This window comes from Manis javanica, chromosome 16, assembly GCF_040802235.1.
Source record: "Manis javanica isolate MJ-LG chromosome 16, MJ_LKY, whole genome shotgun sequence".
Classification (NCBI taxonomy): Eukaryota; Metazoa; Chordata; class Mammalia; order Pholidota; family Manidae; genus Manis; species Manis javanica.
In genome coordinates this window covers 16,758,713-16,773,701 of record NC_133171.1, presented here as the reverse complement: position 1 = coordinate 16,773,701, position 14,989 = coordinate 16,758,713, and positions in this window count along the sequence as shown.

Genomic DNA, 14,989 nt, shown 5'->3' with positions numbered 1-14,989 from the left:
GCAGGCGGAGGCCCCTCATGACTTTGCCTTCTCCAGTGCAGGCCGGGAAAACATTTCTGTCCCCAAGCCCTCTGGAAATCTCCACTTCGACCTGAGGACATCAGGTTTTCTTTTTGACACACATTCTCTGGCAGTCTTGTCAAGTGTATGGATCACTTCTCAGTAATGCTTTTATATGGATATGCAGTACAATAAAGAGGATTACAAAGGAAAGTAATGTATTAAATATCCTAGCTTAAGAAACTTTGCCTTAGAAAATCACAATACGTCCAAGGTGAGATTGCAAAATGACTGTCTTCTGTTCTAACTCTTATCCAATAAGAAGGCAGTTCATGAAGAGCCAAGATAAGATAAAGGGGTAAGAAGGGAATAGATGACTGTATTTATCAAATTTCATTAAACCTGAAACTGAATGTTTCTTCTCAAAAGTGACCTTTTCGGTGACAAGTAGATTCCTCATTTTCACATTAAAAAAAATATACTATACTTTCCAAACTGTCACAGACCCTTCCTAAGTCCTTAAAAAAATGTGAAGGTAATTCACTCTTTCAACTTTTTGTTTGACAGATGAGGGAGGAAACTGAAGCTCCCACAGATTGAGTCTAGCCACAGCAGCATGTAAATAAAGAGGCTGTAGAGCCCAGGGCCCCATTTCCTAAAGGTGCCTGAGCCCCTCTTATTCCATGTTTTGTCAGTGATGGGCAGGCATTTTAAAAGCTCGGTATGGAAACCACTGCAGCTTGACACCAGCCACAGTGGGAATATTTACACCAGAAACAGGCAAGCTCTAAAAATCAGGGTGGTTTTTCCCCCACAGAGCTGAATCACGTATTGTACCATACTTAGTGATGCTGACCTATAACCATGTTCCCTTTATTTCAGCCCCAGAATCTAAAATGCTTATGAATATAAAGCCCAGTCGGGAAGGCTAAAGCTTCTCAGGTTAGAGGGCCTTTGAACTCAATGGCACTAATTACCCGTGTGACCTTGGGCATGGTCTTCCCCTGTCTGGAATTCAGCTTCCTTCTTCATGACCCAGGGAGAATACTACTGGGAGCACAGGCTGTTGGGTGCGTTCATGACGTCGTGCATGTGAACTTCTTAGCGTGGATTCTCACACAGGCTCAGCTCCCCATGGCTGTTAGCCATGATTATATCCCCCCTCCCCCTCCCCTTCCCCTCCCCCTCCTCCTCTTTGTTCTTATTCAATAGGTCATCATGGCAGGTTGACATTACTTGTCTTGAAATAAGTAAAGATATTTTAAAGAGACCACAGGCGAACAGCATAACACCTGCACGACCCGCTTGGGATTCTGGAGAATGGAGCCTCATCCTGTGGTTCCTGACCCCTGGGGGTGATAGAGACTTAAAGGACCATGACATTTTTGCATAAATTCTGTCATCTAACAGAGCATCACAATTCAACAGAGAAATTATTGATGGACATAGTTTTGGCATGATTTTAGGAAGTTTGGGAAGCCAGATTAAAACCACACACTGTATTAGGAGTCACTGTGTGTAAAACATAGAGTCAAGCCTCTCGCTCCTGCAGTCACAGAGCCCTGTGCGTGGATGTGTTTTCACTTGGGGAGTTTAATGGCCAATTTGCACCCCCCCCCCTGAGACATACTGTGATTTCCAGAGCTAAGAATTCCTCCACTGAGGTTCAGCTTCGGGGCCAGGAGGCTTTGCCTCGAGGCAGAGTACTCGGTCCACAGTGGGCAAGGAGCTGGAAGGTCAAGCTGGCTCCGTCCAGGGAGCTACAAGCCAGCAAGCCACCCCTTTGCCCCTTTTGTACTGGCATTGCCATGTTTGTAGATGGGTCCCATAGCTCCTGTCCTATCTCTTGGGCTTCTCTGCATGTGGTGTGGGACACAGGACCACTTTCATAGGGACAGGGTAGAGACACAGCTGAGAGAGGTGGGGGAGACCCACCCTCATTTCCACCCATCCTAGCCCAACCACAAAAGAGAAAAAAGGGCATAATGCTATCGGCATGGCTCAAATAAAATCCAGAGGGAATATAGACCAAAGTTATACAGTTCTCGTAGATGGCCTGCCGCAGGCACAGGTTCTGTCTGTTCAAAGAAAGGACGGGTCACTGGCTCCCCTCACCCTGACGCTTCCTCAGGCTCCAGGTCATGGGCACCTACTCTGGGTCCACTCATTCAGAGCTGAGGATCCACTCCCAGAAAAGGGCATCTCATGTGACGACAGGACTCTAATCGGTCAGGCTGTGGCCGGGAGACATCAGCCTCCCAGCCCCTGAAGAAAAAGGTGTTTGACCCAAATACCAATTCCGTGTAACAACAGAGTGCAGAATAGAAACAGTTACCATTTGTTGTGTGTCTGTGGTATGTCATGATAATCTTCCCAATCATAAATAGACTGATATATACACGCAGGGCTTTCTATGGCCAGAGTTCCAGATGATTTACATACAATTCACTGAAGCCTACAACAGTCCTGTAAGGAAGATATTCCTACAGCAACTCCATCAGGTCAGGATGACTATGTACCCTCACATATGGGAAAATGGAAACATGAAGATTCAAATCACACGTCTGGTAAATACAGGTTTGTGGATTCAAATCCAGGATGCCCAATCTGGGTTCAAATTCAATCTTGTGCTCTTCACTATTAATATGCAAATACTGGTTTCCTACAAATTAGTGTTCATTTATAATAGTCTTTGATTGGGTTGGAAGAGCCTAGAGAATGAAGGGATAAATAAGAACTAGACTTGGAGTCATTTAGAGCAAGGATTAAAGTCTAACAGTTGGTGAGTAAGGAGTCCCCGCCCCCTAGAATTATTAGAAAACCAGGCTTTCCATTAAAGGTATTTCTTTAGTGATATTTGAACTCGGTGGTATGCTAGTAAATTAGTTCTTTAGGGGACTAAAAACTCCTCGCTTTTAGTGTTTGACATTAAACTAGATGGTAAAGTTTAGAAATATGCTTAGATTACACTTGCCATTGAAAACTGTGGGTTTCCATGCCTCTGTGAAATTGTCTACTTCCAACCTGTTCTTGCCAAAGTGACTCAGGTCTCTGCCATTCTCAGAAGATGGGGCGCCAGGGAATGACAATCCCAGGGTGGATGCCAACTAACTAAAGGTTCTCTTCTCAGAGCCTTCATGTCCCAAGGGCTTATTCCACTGATAATTCAAAGTGGAACAGCCATGTTTCATTTACTTTATCAGTCGGCATACCACTCTTTCCATGATAAGTTAAATACTGTTAAATTTAACTGGTAAGTTAAATTTCCTAAGTATAAAAGACAGGAACAGAGGGGGTCTGCCTCCTTGCGGCAGGAGTAATGTAATGAGAAAGCCAATGGAGACTCAATAATATCATCGCAGAGTTTAGTGTCACAGTTTCATACTCAATTAAAAGTCAGATAGATTTTCTAGGAGAATCCATTTGTGGAAAGTAGATTTCTTAACGGATTTCTGAGTGCTTTCTGGAGGCACACAGGTGAGTGAGTGAGTAGCTCCTTAACACACAGCACCGGTTTGCCGGCTGCTTTGACTTGCTGCCCCTGAGGAGGGCCTTATCTTGAGCAGTTTCTGGGGATGTTCACCATAGTTGGATGTTCAGGAAGGTAAGAATGGGAGGTAAGGAGGGGGAGACTGCAGATGTTAAATATTCTTTAAAGAAGTATACTTAACAAAGACTCATTAGAAGTAGTAGTTTAAAAGGTAGTTATTTCTACAAATGAGGTTTTGGGAAGGTTAGTTATTTATTTAGGTTGGAAACCTTTAAAATAGGCTTATTGGTTGAGGGCAGAGGATTTAGCAGAAAAGGGTGAGTTGGGGATATGGGAGACAGAAGAGCCAGTCGGTAGAGTTCCGCAGGGACACAGGACGCAGCCCAGGGCCACGTGGACAAGCCCCTTGAGCTCCCTCTTCCTCCTCCAAAACTGAAGCGAAGGGTGTGGAAGGAGTGCCAGGGCCTGTCTGTCTGCGTGCGGGTTCCCGAACCAAGAGTCCTGCTGCAAATATGTTCCCGGCAGAAAAGACTGACACTCTTATCTTCCTAGACATGGATGTCATGATGCTGTCAGTGTAGTCCAAGATGGAATTACTTTTTTGAGACAATAGATCACTTCCCCCTGGAAAGAGTATAATATAGGGAGAAATAATAGAGGCTCTGGCATCAGATTCAAATCCTGGCCTGCCCACTCACTAGCTATAGGGTTTTGGTTAGGTTATCCATACCTCCCAGTTTCCCCTGAGAACCAAATAGTGACAGCGACAATGATCATACACCTCCCTCAGGGGGTCACAGTGGGAATTAAATGAGAGATCACTGATAGTAAACATTCAAGAAATACATTAGTTGGATTGCTGCTATTATCGTTTTTATGGTAAATTAGAAGTAGTACGTTTATAGGGTGCTATTAAGCATTTCCCCTATTATATCTGTGCACAGCCAATTTTTTTAGACTCAGGGCAAGACTTAAACCCTATCAAATGCTGCATGTTCGATTCCCTCTATTATTATATCCCTCTAAGATCCCTCTGAGTTCCAACTCTGTCACTCCATTATTTCTTGTCCTTTCCAGCATGTGTGATCTGGGTATCTCATGAGAGGCCACTGCCATTACCACCCAAAATCCATTTTCTCCATTGTCCTTCCTGACAAAAAGCTTAATTTGGTTCAATCATGGGCAATGGGCACAGTCGAAGTACTCTTATCTCTCAGCATCACTTGCAGCTAGGGTGGTCACGTGATACGGTTCTGGCCAATGAGATATAAGCACAAGTCACTGGGTGGGCTTACAGGTAAGCTTAATGAAGAGGCAAGACCCATTCTAAAAATGATGAAAAGAAGGACAAACAGCCTGGGACTGGATGCCATTGGGTTCCTGCTGTGCAGGCCCTTCACTGTGCATCAACAGATCCTTGTTGTGTGACAAAAACAACCCCTTGTTGGCTAAGCCTCTGTCATCAGGATTCTGTTACCTTTAGCAAATGCAATTTCTACCCACTACAGATGCCATATTCAGTCTCTTCTAAATATTTAGAGGGAGAAAGAAATCTAAACAGAACAGAGCTATAGCTAGAACACTGTGGCATCCTCCAGCTTTTTTTTTTTCCCAGATTTATTGAGGTATCATTGGCATATGACATTGCATAACTTTAAGGCATACAGTGTGATGTCTTGATATACATAAACAGTTTTTACATTAATATCTTTGCTAGCATTGTGTCAGTAGGTAATTGTCTCTGGTATTAGACCATATGGATTGTGTCTTCTTTCCTTTCTGCCTGATGCAGTGCCTGCCCCTATTCTGGGTGGGCAGTATGCATCATTATAGATTTGTAAAATTAAAGGGGGACGCAGTGATCAACTTCTCATTGTACAGATAAGAAACCTGGGGCTCAGGTGCCTTGTCCCACTCAGGCTTCCTGTAAACCCTAGAGTGGACCCTCACCCTCATGCTTCTCAAAGCTGGTATCACTGCACTACACCAACTGGTTTGAATAAATCATACAAACCTTCCTTTTGTCTTATCTCACTACATGATCTCATTTTAGTTTACCCAAAATTATAGTAACCTTTAAATATCCTTGGACATTAGTGTGGGATTAAAGAAAGTTTAGTTCTCTGGCTGAATATACCTCAGCTCTGAGCACCCAAATGTCCTGTCCACATCGCAAGGAACCAGGGGTAAGGAAAGGCACGTCAAGGTTCTTGTGACCACAGGGGTCACTGTGCCAAAAAGGGAAGAGACTCATAAAGGGGCTCCGTTTCCCTTTGGGCTCAGGAGAGTCACTTTGCCCTCATTTTCATTGCTGGGATGTCCAAATGGATCTTCCCCAGCAATGACTGGCACGCTTTCTGAATGGGCAGCAGTTTGTATATTTCTCTTACCCCACCCCCACTCCCGAGTGGGACAATATCACACCAGCATTTCCTTGATATTTAATTACTCCCAACTCCCTCCAGCTGCAGCTGCTGCACAACAGCCGCGGGAGGTTAGACAGGCGTCTGCACCTGGCCGCCCACAAGTGCTCCCTTCCCTGCCCAGGAGGCCAACAGGCCCATTCCCTTCTCTCCTTCCACCCAGAAACATGAAAGAGCTGTAACTATGAACAATGAAAAACTTCTGCGGAGTGTATAGAATGAATGGAAGAGACATTTTCCTGGTCGTTGGCAACTTTGGTGCTGTGCTTGGACAGGCCACCTCCTCGCCGTGTCCTTTGCATTCAAATGCTAACCTATAGGTTTTGTTTCCATCAGAGCGATAGGGGTGAGCTCCGTCTGTGATTCTGCCCTATAAAAAGTAAGCCCTTTTCTCTTCCTGACTCTTCCAAGGCGTGTCCTGGCCTCTGCTCCCCCTGCCAGGTTTCCCTGCCCCAGCAGTGGCCCCCAGTCGGGGAAGGAGCTTAGCTCCCCAGGGCATCTCCTGGAGTCCTCTCCTGAGCTGTGACCCCCTGGGTCCTGGCCAGCTGAATGCAGGATTAAAATGAGTTCAGAGGCCTCTGCAGCGAGCTGTCACCCACTTAGCCACAAGGTGGTCACTTGAGAGCATTAAAAAAAAAAGAAACGCCATATTCTCCAATCACTTGAATGTTCTCCTTTTTCCCCCCACAAATCCTGATGCTCCACACTTTTGTTACCAGGAGGTTATAGAAGCACAACTCACACTTAGAATGGAGCAGCTCACTTCACCACATGGAGTCAGAGGCACGCAAGGAACATGGGCTGAATCCCAAACTTGCCATATTGGTGACACTTTCCACTCCTGTTTTCTGGTACTTTCAAACTTTTCAAAGATGAGAGCCCATTTTTTACCTAATAATGGTAGTTTTTTTAGTCTCTGTTGATTGAGAATACCAAAATCTACCATGAAGGCAGCATATGTTGTATGTATTAATCATGACAATGGCTACTTACACGTAAAATAGAGTAGTCCATACATTCCAATACATTACTAATTCTGTCCTTGGTAATAATTGATGTAAATATAGATTCCAGGATTCCTTAAAATAACCCCAAGGATCCCAAGGGGTTCAAGGCCCACATTACTAATATAGTCATTCTTCGAAGGAGGGAGTGAATCTCACAGAAGGAATTTAGGACTGTTCAAATCACCTTGCAGAACTTACAGAATAAACTCTTTGGCACACCGTGTTCCACAGGAAACAAGAGTAAGTTAGGAAGCTAGCTTTTGAATTTCTAGCAATAACTTTAGGTGTTATGCTTCTGACCCACAGATACTATATTTCTTAATGGGCTGATGAAATGCAGTAAAGTTTCTAATCAGCTGAAGTATTTTTCATCTTCTTTGGGGGGCATAACCCCAAACCAGTACAGTCAGTTTGCTTTAGCTCTGGTGAGCTACACTTGAAAACCCTATTTAGTAAAACTACGTTCAGTAAAATACAGAGTACAGGAGGCACAATCTGATTTAATTTTTATATGAGACAAATAGCAAATATTGAGCTATCCCATATAATCAAAAATCATATTCTCTCTCTTCATTCAAACCTGTAAAATAACATTCAGGTAATTGGACACTTATTAAAAGTCCTTTCTGTACATTAAAAAGAAATTCTAGCTTCATTTTCCATTTTGATTTGGGGCAAAGCAGTGGTTTCTAAAAAATTCTCCAATGTACATCTTAGAAAACAAAGCAGAATTCCATTTAAATTTTTAGTCCTTTCTTCTATAAAAAGTGTGGCGAGAAAACACTGGAGCTCATGTTTCAGTAATCCCCAGCTGTGCCTATTTTCTCCCGGGAGGCTCCTTTTCGGGATGGAGGCACATTCGGTTTGAAACTCAAAGCCGCGATGACGTCACAGGGTGAGAAGGAACGAAAAGGGTCAGGCGCCCGCCCAGCCGGCCGCTCCCCAGGTGACCCCCCCTCCGGAGAGGAAACCCGGACCCGCAGAGGTGGGCTCGCGCTGGCCGGGCGGCACATCCCCGGGCGGGGCACTGCCAGACGCCTCCGGGGGCCCAGTGACAAATGAGACCGTCTGTGCTGCGGCAAGACGCGCGTTCCCACGCGGAGCTTACCAAGCTGACGGCGACCCCTGCCTCGCGGGTGGGGGCCTGCCAGCCTCTCTGAGTAGGGCTGCCCAGGCGGAGCTTTGAAAGCCAACATAATTCAACCGCCCTGACAGTACGCGGTTGGCCTGCCAACACGCTGTGGCTACGTCCCTGCACCCGAAGAGCAGGCTTCACCCCCAGCCCATCCCACAGCACAGGGTCACCATCTTTACATAGTGAAACACCTGCCTCCACCCCCAAAGGCTCCAGCTCCCTCCCTTACCCGCTCTGCCTGGATTTGCATCCAGGTGCAAATTCTTACAGGTGGTGGGAATCCTTCATCCACATGCAAATCAGTTTGAAAGATCAGATTCTTCTGCTGTGCACAGTGAGTGGTCGGGGCCAGCCTGTACAGGAATTTGCATTTTGACTGGTAATCCAGGTACAGCCATAGGTTATAGAAGGGAAGGGACAAAGAGATCATTACAAAATCAAATTAACAAACAAATGAGATACAAATAGACTGTATTAACTGTCCACATTTTTTGAAACAGGAAGAGATTAGAATTCAGAATGCTGAAATTCATCCAACTGAAAAGAGGCCAAAAGAATTTTAATGAATTACAGCACAACTTGAGATGCAGACTGGATACTTAAAGTCTCTATTATTGTCACTCAGTGGAAAGCTGGCTTGGTTTAGCCCCTTCGGATGATTTGTTAAATTACTCTATTTCAAAGTGAGAGTTCCACATTGCTTGTAGTTTAAGACAGCTAAATCATAAAGAATACCCAAGCTAATATCAGAAACAAAATTTAACCACTTCCAATCCAATATTTTTTAATGACTTGCTAATATAACATTTTATGGCTATTTTTAAAAATATAAAAAATTGAACTGGAAATTTTCCCCAAATTGAGTTCCAAAATGTCCTGTGCTAGTTAGCTCTTTGTATGGTTCTCTGTGATCTAATACAGTGACACTGAGAAACTGAGGTGCCCAGAGATGTGGATGAGCATGAGGGTGAAACAGCGCACAGGAAACGGATCCCCAACCAGGAGTGAGACGCAGCTGTGAGTCCTCGGGCTCCTGGCCGGGTCCCCGGCGAGGAACCAGCTTGGACAGTGTCCAGCCTCACGTGCCTTTGGTCTCTGGGGCTCTCCCCTCCACCATGCGGACTCACGTCCCCTTGAGGTCAAGGTTATGCATCGGCCCTGGGCAGGCCCAAGCCCCTGGCACACCCAGGCCAGAAGTGGTTTCAGCTGATCTGGAGGCCAGTCTCCCAAGCCAGCTTTGCCCAGCTTTGTGGACCACTTAGACCTGCCTTAGTGACCATGAGGCATGAATGGCACCAGGCATGTCTTCTCCCTGCTAGGCCTTCGGAGCGCGGGGAAACTGCACATGGCCAGTGACTAGAATCGCTGATGTCATTTTCTCGTGCAACTCTGAAGGGGACGGCAGGTTTCTCAGGGCAACAGAGGTCTCCCTCCAGCTGCCTATCCCGTCAGGCCCCAGCTCCAACCCAACGACATTTGACCCTTGGACTGCTGACCACGGTGGGAACGACAGGCCAGATTAGCCAAGAGACTGTGGAATCACTTAGGGTGATAGCTGCAGTGTGATAACCGCACGCCAGTCTCCCCTCCTCTCTCGCACCTTCCCTCCCGCCTTTGCGGAGGGGGCAGAAGAGTGTGGGCGTGCACAATAGAAGGTCCACTCACATCTCGCTGTAGCTGCAAAACCTTTTTTATCACAGAAGACTTGAAGGGCTCATTTTGGTTCAAAGAAAGGAAAACTTTGTCCCACCCCTGCCCCTGAACCTCCTCCCTCCCGTCTGTGATGTCACAGGCTTTCACAAGTGTGCTGTACCCAAGCTCGCATTAAAGACCTCCACACTCGGCTCTCCCAGCCACCGCTTGCCCAGGACCAGGGCTGCTATCAACATCCCGTTCCACCCCCTGTTTCTCAGCACTTTCATATGAGGCAGCTTGCAGATGTACAGAACCTGCCCGGCATGTGCTGAGTACTCACTAGAAGTTCTTTCCCTCCCACCCTCATCCTCAAAGCTTCAGTGAAAGCTAAATGTAGCTTGCATCCTATACCAGCGACTCAGCTAGGAAAGCTCAGAGCATTTATGAACCCTGGAAGGCTAAGCCTCTTTATTTTCTGCTCAATTTTAATCTTGCTCATAGTTCCTCATCTATAACGCCATTGCTTGTGTTCATTCTGTGGTTCATTCACTAAGCATTGGCAGTGACATAAGGTGGCATGGCTGTGAATGGCACCACGGTGAGGCTGGCAGGCAACGTGGTGCCGGGGCTGATCGAGCAGGCTGGTTAAGCGAGCAGGCTGGCCTCCAGCAAGTTGCTGTTCCTCAGTTTCCTCATCTGTAAACTGGGGATAATTATAGTATCTGCTCCATGGGTTTGTTGGAAGGAATAAATGGGAAGGATCGTGCGAAGGGCTCAGAAGTGTCTGGCACATGTAAGCGCACTGAGGAGCTAGTGACGTGTGGCGTCCACAGATGTATTTAGAATATCCCAGAATACCTTGAAGTTATTTGCAAAATTTAGAAACTTTGGAGAGTAAGTTTATAGTCTTCACCAGATTCTCAAAGGGATGTGTGAAGCATAAGAGATGCGGTTCCACTGAAGAAGAGAGAGATTCTGCCCTCAAGACCTCATAGTCCTAACAGAGGAGAGGGACAGGCTATGTAGAAATGGCCTGGGGTGCAGTGGGCACAGAGGGGGTGTGACAAGGAGAGCTTCCTGCAGTGGGTGGCACTGGAGAGAGGCCCTGCGGTGTGAGTATGGGACAGCCGGACGGGAGAGGTGGCCAGGCGTCCCAGGGAGAGTGACAGTCCTGGACAAAGGGAACACGTTGCTAGGCCTGCCTGGGAAGAGCAGAGAGTGGAGCGTGAGCAGGCCCAGAACCCGCAGCAGAGAGGAGGAGGCGGAGAGCGGCTGGGGGGCTGGGCCTTCACCTAACAGGCTTCGTCCAAGGCCCATCTTAGGGACGGTAGGTAGGCCTGGGTCCTTTCTTATGCATCAGGGGCTCCTGAGTCTGCCAATTAATTATGGCAAATATGTCTGAGATGTGTTCCCTCGCGTATACATAGAGCATGTTATTCCTACTCCATTATTACCCCATTACTAAAAGCTGGGCTTTTTCAGATTTTCATATCAGAATTCGAAAAATCTATTGATGAAAAAAAGGGCAAAATTGAAAGCTAATTTATTTATGAAAGAGCATTCCAATTCCATTTGAATCTTTCTCTGAAAGCCAGTTGGACTGACCTAGGTGTTCGTCATGCATGCAGAACACAGGGGTTACCTGTGATCGCTTCAGTGGTGGTGACCAGTTTCACATATTCTGTAGCCAAACGTGACAGATTCTGCAGCTTCCTCATGATTTGGTCTGAGGAGTTATTATATATTCCTGATGGCAATTAATCAAAATTAAAACGGACTGCATAGAATGAAGCGAATTCAAACATCCGGCCTCAGTTAGGAACAGCTGCACATTAAGATTAATCCTGGGCCCTGCTTGCGTGTGACGGTATATCAGTATTACAGAGAATAGATAAGGGAACACTTGCCAGCAGAGTTCCAAGTGCATTTCCAAGGAGCAATGGTTCTGGGCCTGAGTCTATGTTGAGCGAAACCACCCAAAATTCATAATTGTCCATTACAACAAAACAGCAGCAGACTCACGCACTCAAGAGGGGACTAGCGGTTACCAAAGGGGAGGCGGGGAGGGTTGTGGGAGGGAGGGAGAAGGGGATCAGGGGGCACTGTCATTAGCACTCTCAGTACAGGTGGTCATGGGGACGGTGGTACAGCCTGGAGAAGACAGTGAATGACTCTATGGCATCTTACTGCGCTGACGGACAGTGACTGCAAGCGGGGGCTTGGACTTGATAATACAGGTGAATGCTGAACCACTGTGTTGTGTATTTGAGACCATCAGAAGATTGTTTATCAATGATACTTTAAAAAATAATAAAAATAAATAGTAATAATTGTCCATTACATTGGAACTAAAATGATTTCCTTCCAAAAAGCTTAGATCTTTGTGGCAATGTGCTTTACAAAACATGAAATGTAGGGAGTGGTGAGCAACATGGAGGAATAGGAGCTTCCTGACCTTTGCCGCAAAGAACACCAGTTTTGACAGTCACCCACCAATAAGAGTACCTTTGTGGAAGTCCAGGAGTCCAGCAGAGAAGTCCCAGCACACTGCTGGAGGGAAAGGTCCAAGACTGGACACACTGAGGACGGAGAGAGAAACAGTTCCACTTTACCTGAGTCACCGTCCCCCAGAGCAGCAGAGCTCAGTGCTGAAGACCTTCCAGCTGGTGATTTCTTCACAGGGTCAGTGAGAGTGTGGGGGTGAGTGCCTGGCTCCCCCAGCTGTGCGGGACACTGCCAGGGCAGCCTCTCCCTCCTGGCCCCATACAGAGCGTGGAGGTGTGCTGTGTGACCGAGGGGCGGGGGCTTGGAGAGCAGCAGCAGGGTGGTGGAGGGCAGCTGGGATGCAGGCCCTGTGACCCCCACGTGTACCTCGTCAGGAAGCCTGGCCATGAGCGGCTGGGATGCCTCATCTGTGCATGCCCCCACGGGCTGACAGGCACCCCTGGGCAGCTCCCCACCCCACCACCACCACGTGGCCAGCTCACTGCTCATGCCAGCAAGGGTTGCACGTGCAAGCCTTTGCAGACCACTTGAAGGCACGTGCAGAAAGCCGGCCGGGTCAGCAGCACTGGGAGGGGGCACAGACGGTGAGCTCCCAGCACTGTGCTAGAGAAGGCAAAGGGGCCCTGTCCACTCTCAGCAGGCTCTGCAGGTTCCAGAGAAAGAATCCCTCCACCCTGTCCCACCCCAAGAGGGAACAAAAGGAGTGGAGCACGTATACCCACAAAAAATGTCTGAGAAAGCCTCTGTACATTCAGCAGGGCTGGCAGAAAGTATTTCTCTCCTGCAGACAGTCAGTAGAGACTGCGAGAGGAGACTCGGTCTTCAAATGCAAAGACAGCAGCGTGAGACTTCAAGGAACATAAAAAATGAGGGGAATGTGACATCACAGACACAATAATTTTCCAGTAACCAAATGTAAAGAAATGGAGATCTGCAATTTGCCCAATGAGGAATTCCAGTAGTTGTTTGAAGGAAGCTCAGCGAGCTACCGGAAAACATAGAAAGACAATTCAGTGATACCAGGAAAGCAACGCGTACAAAAAATGAGAGGTTTGAAAGTCATAAAAAAGAAGCAAAGAAGCACACAGGAGGTATGGAGCTGAACAATACAAAGAAAGAAATGAAAATTGCAGTAGAGAAACAGACTTGCTAAAGCAGAAAAAATGTGAAGTCAAAGGTAGGTCATTTGAAATTACTGAGTTGGAGGAAAACAAAGAAAAAAGAACAAAAAAGAGGAAAGTGTACGTGAATTATAAGATGCTCTCAGGAAAAGCATTCTGCATTTTGGGAGTACCAGGAGGAGAAGAGAGGGAGAAAGGGACAGAAAAGTTGTTTAAAGAAGTAATGTCAGACGAAATAGACTTTAAAACAAAGACAGTAACAGACAGAGGCAGGCATAACATAATGATAAAGGGATCAGTTCAACAAGAAAATATAATGATTGTAAATATCTATGCACCCGACATAGGAGCACCTAAATAGATGGAGCAAGTATTAACTGATATGAAGGGAGAAATTGACAGTAACAGAGTAATAGCAGGGGACTTCAACACCCCACTCACATCAGTGGATTGATCATGCAAACAGAAAGTCAGTAAGGAAATAGTGGCTGTGAAGGACTCATTAGACCAGGTGAACTTAGGTATACACGGCATTTTGTCCAAAAGCAGCGGAAGACACATTCAAGTGCATGTGGAATGTGCTCCGGGGGAAGTCGGATGTAATTCATAAAACAAGCCTCAATACGTTTAAGAGGACTGGAACTGTATCAAGCATTCTTTCTAACCACAACAGTATGAACCTAGAAATTACAAAAAAAGAAAAAATGGGAAAGAACAAATGCATGGAGGCTAAACAGTGTGTAACTAAACAACCACTGGGTCAAGGAAGAAATCAAAGATAAAATCAGAAAATACCTGGAGACAAATGAAAATGGAAACACAGTAGTTCAAAATCTTTGGGATGCAGCAAAAGCAGTTATAAGAGGGAAGTTTGTAGTCCTACAGGCCAACCTTAAGAAACAAGGAAAATCCCAAATAAACAATCTAACCTGACACCTAAAGGACCTAGGAAAAGAACAAAGCCCCATGTGGGTAGAAGGAAGGAAATAGTAAAGATCACAGCAGAAATAAATGAAATAGGGACTAAAAAAATCAATAGAAAGATCAGTGAAACTAAGAGCTGGTTCTTTGAAAAGATCAAATTTCTGAAAAGGAGTTAATATCCAAAATATAGAAATAGCAAATAAACAATAGCAAGGAAACCCCAAATAATCTGATGAAAAATGAGCAGAGGATCTGCATACACATTTTTTCAAAGAAGACAGATGGCCAACAGGAACATGAAAAGCCGCTCCACATCAGTAATCAGGGAAATGCAAATCAAAGCTACAGTGAGATGTCACCTCACACCTGTCAGAATGATTATTATCCAAAAGATAAGAAATAACAAATGCTGGTGACAATATGGAGAAAGAGGGGACCCTTGTGCACTGGTGGAATGTAAATGGTGTAGCCACTGTGGAAAACAGTATAGAGGTTTGTCAAAAAATGAGAAACAGATTTACCATATGATCCAATAATTCCATTTCTTGGCATCTATGGGAAGAAAATGAAAACACTAATGTGAAAATATATATGCAGCCTGATATTAATTGCAGCACTGTTTACAATAACCAAGATATGATAGGCAACCTAATATCCAAGATATAGAAGTAGAAAAAAAACCCATAAGATATGACACCCATCGATCAATAAATGGATAAAGATTTTATACACACATGAATATTAGCCAT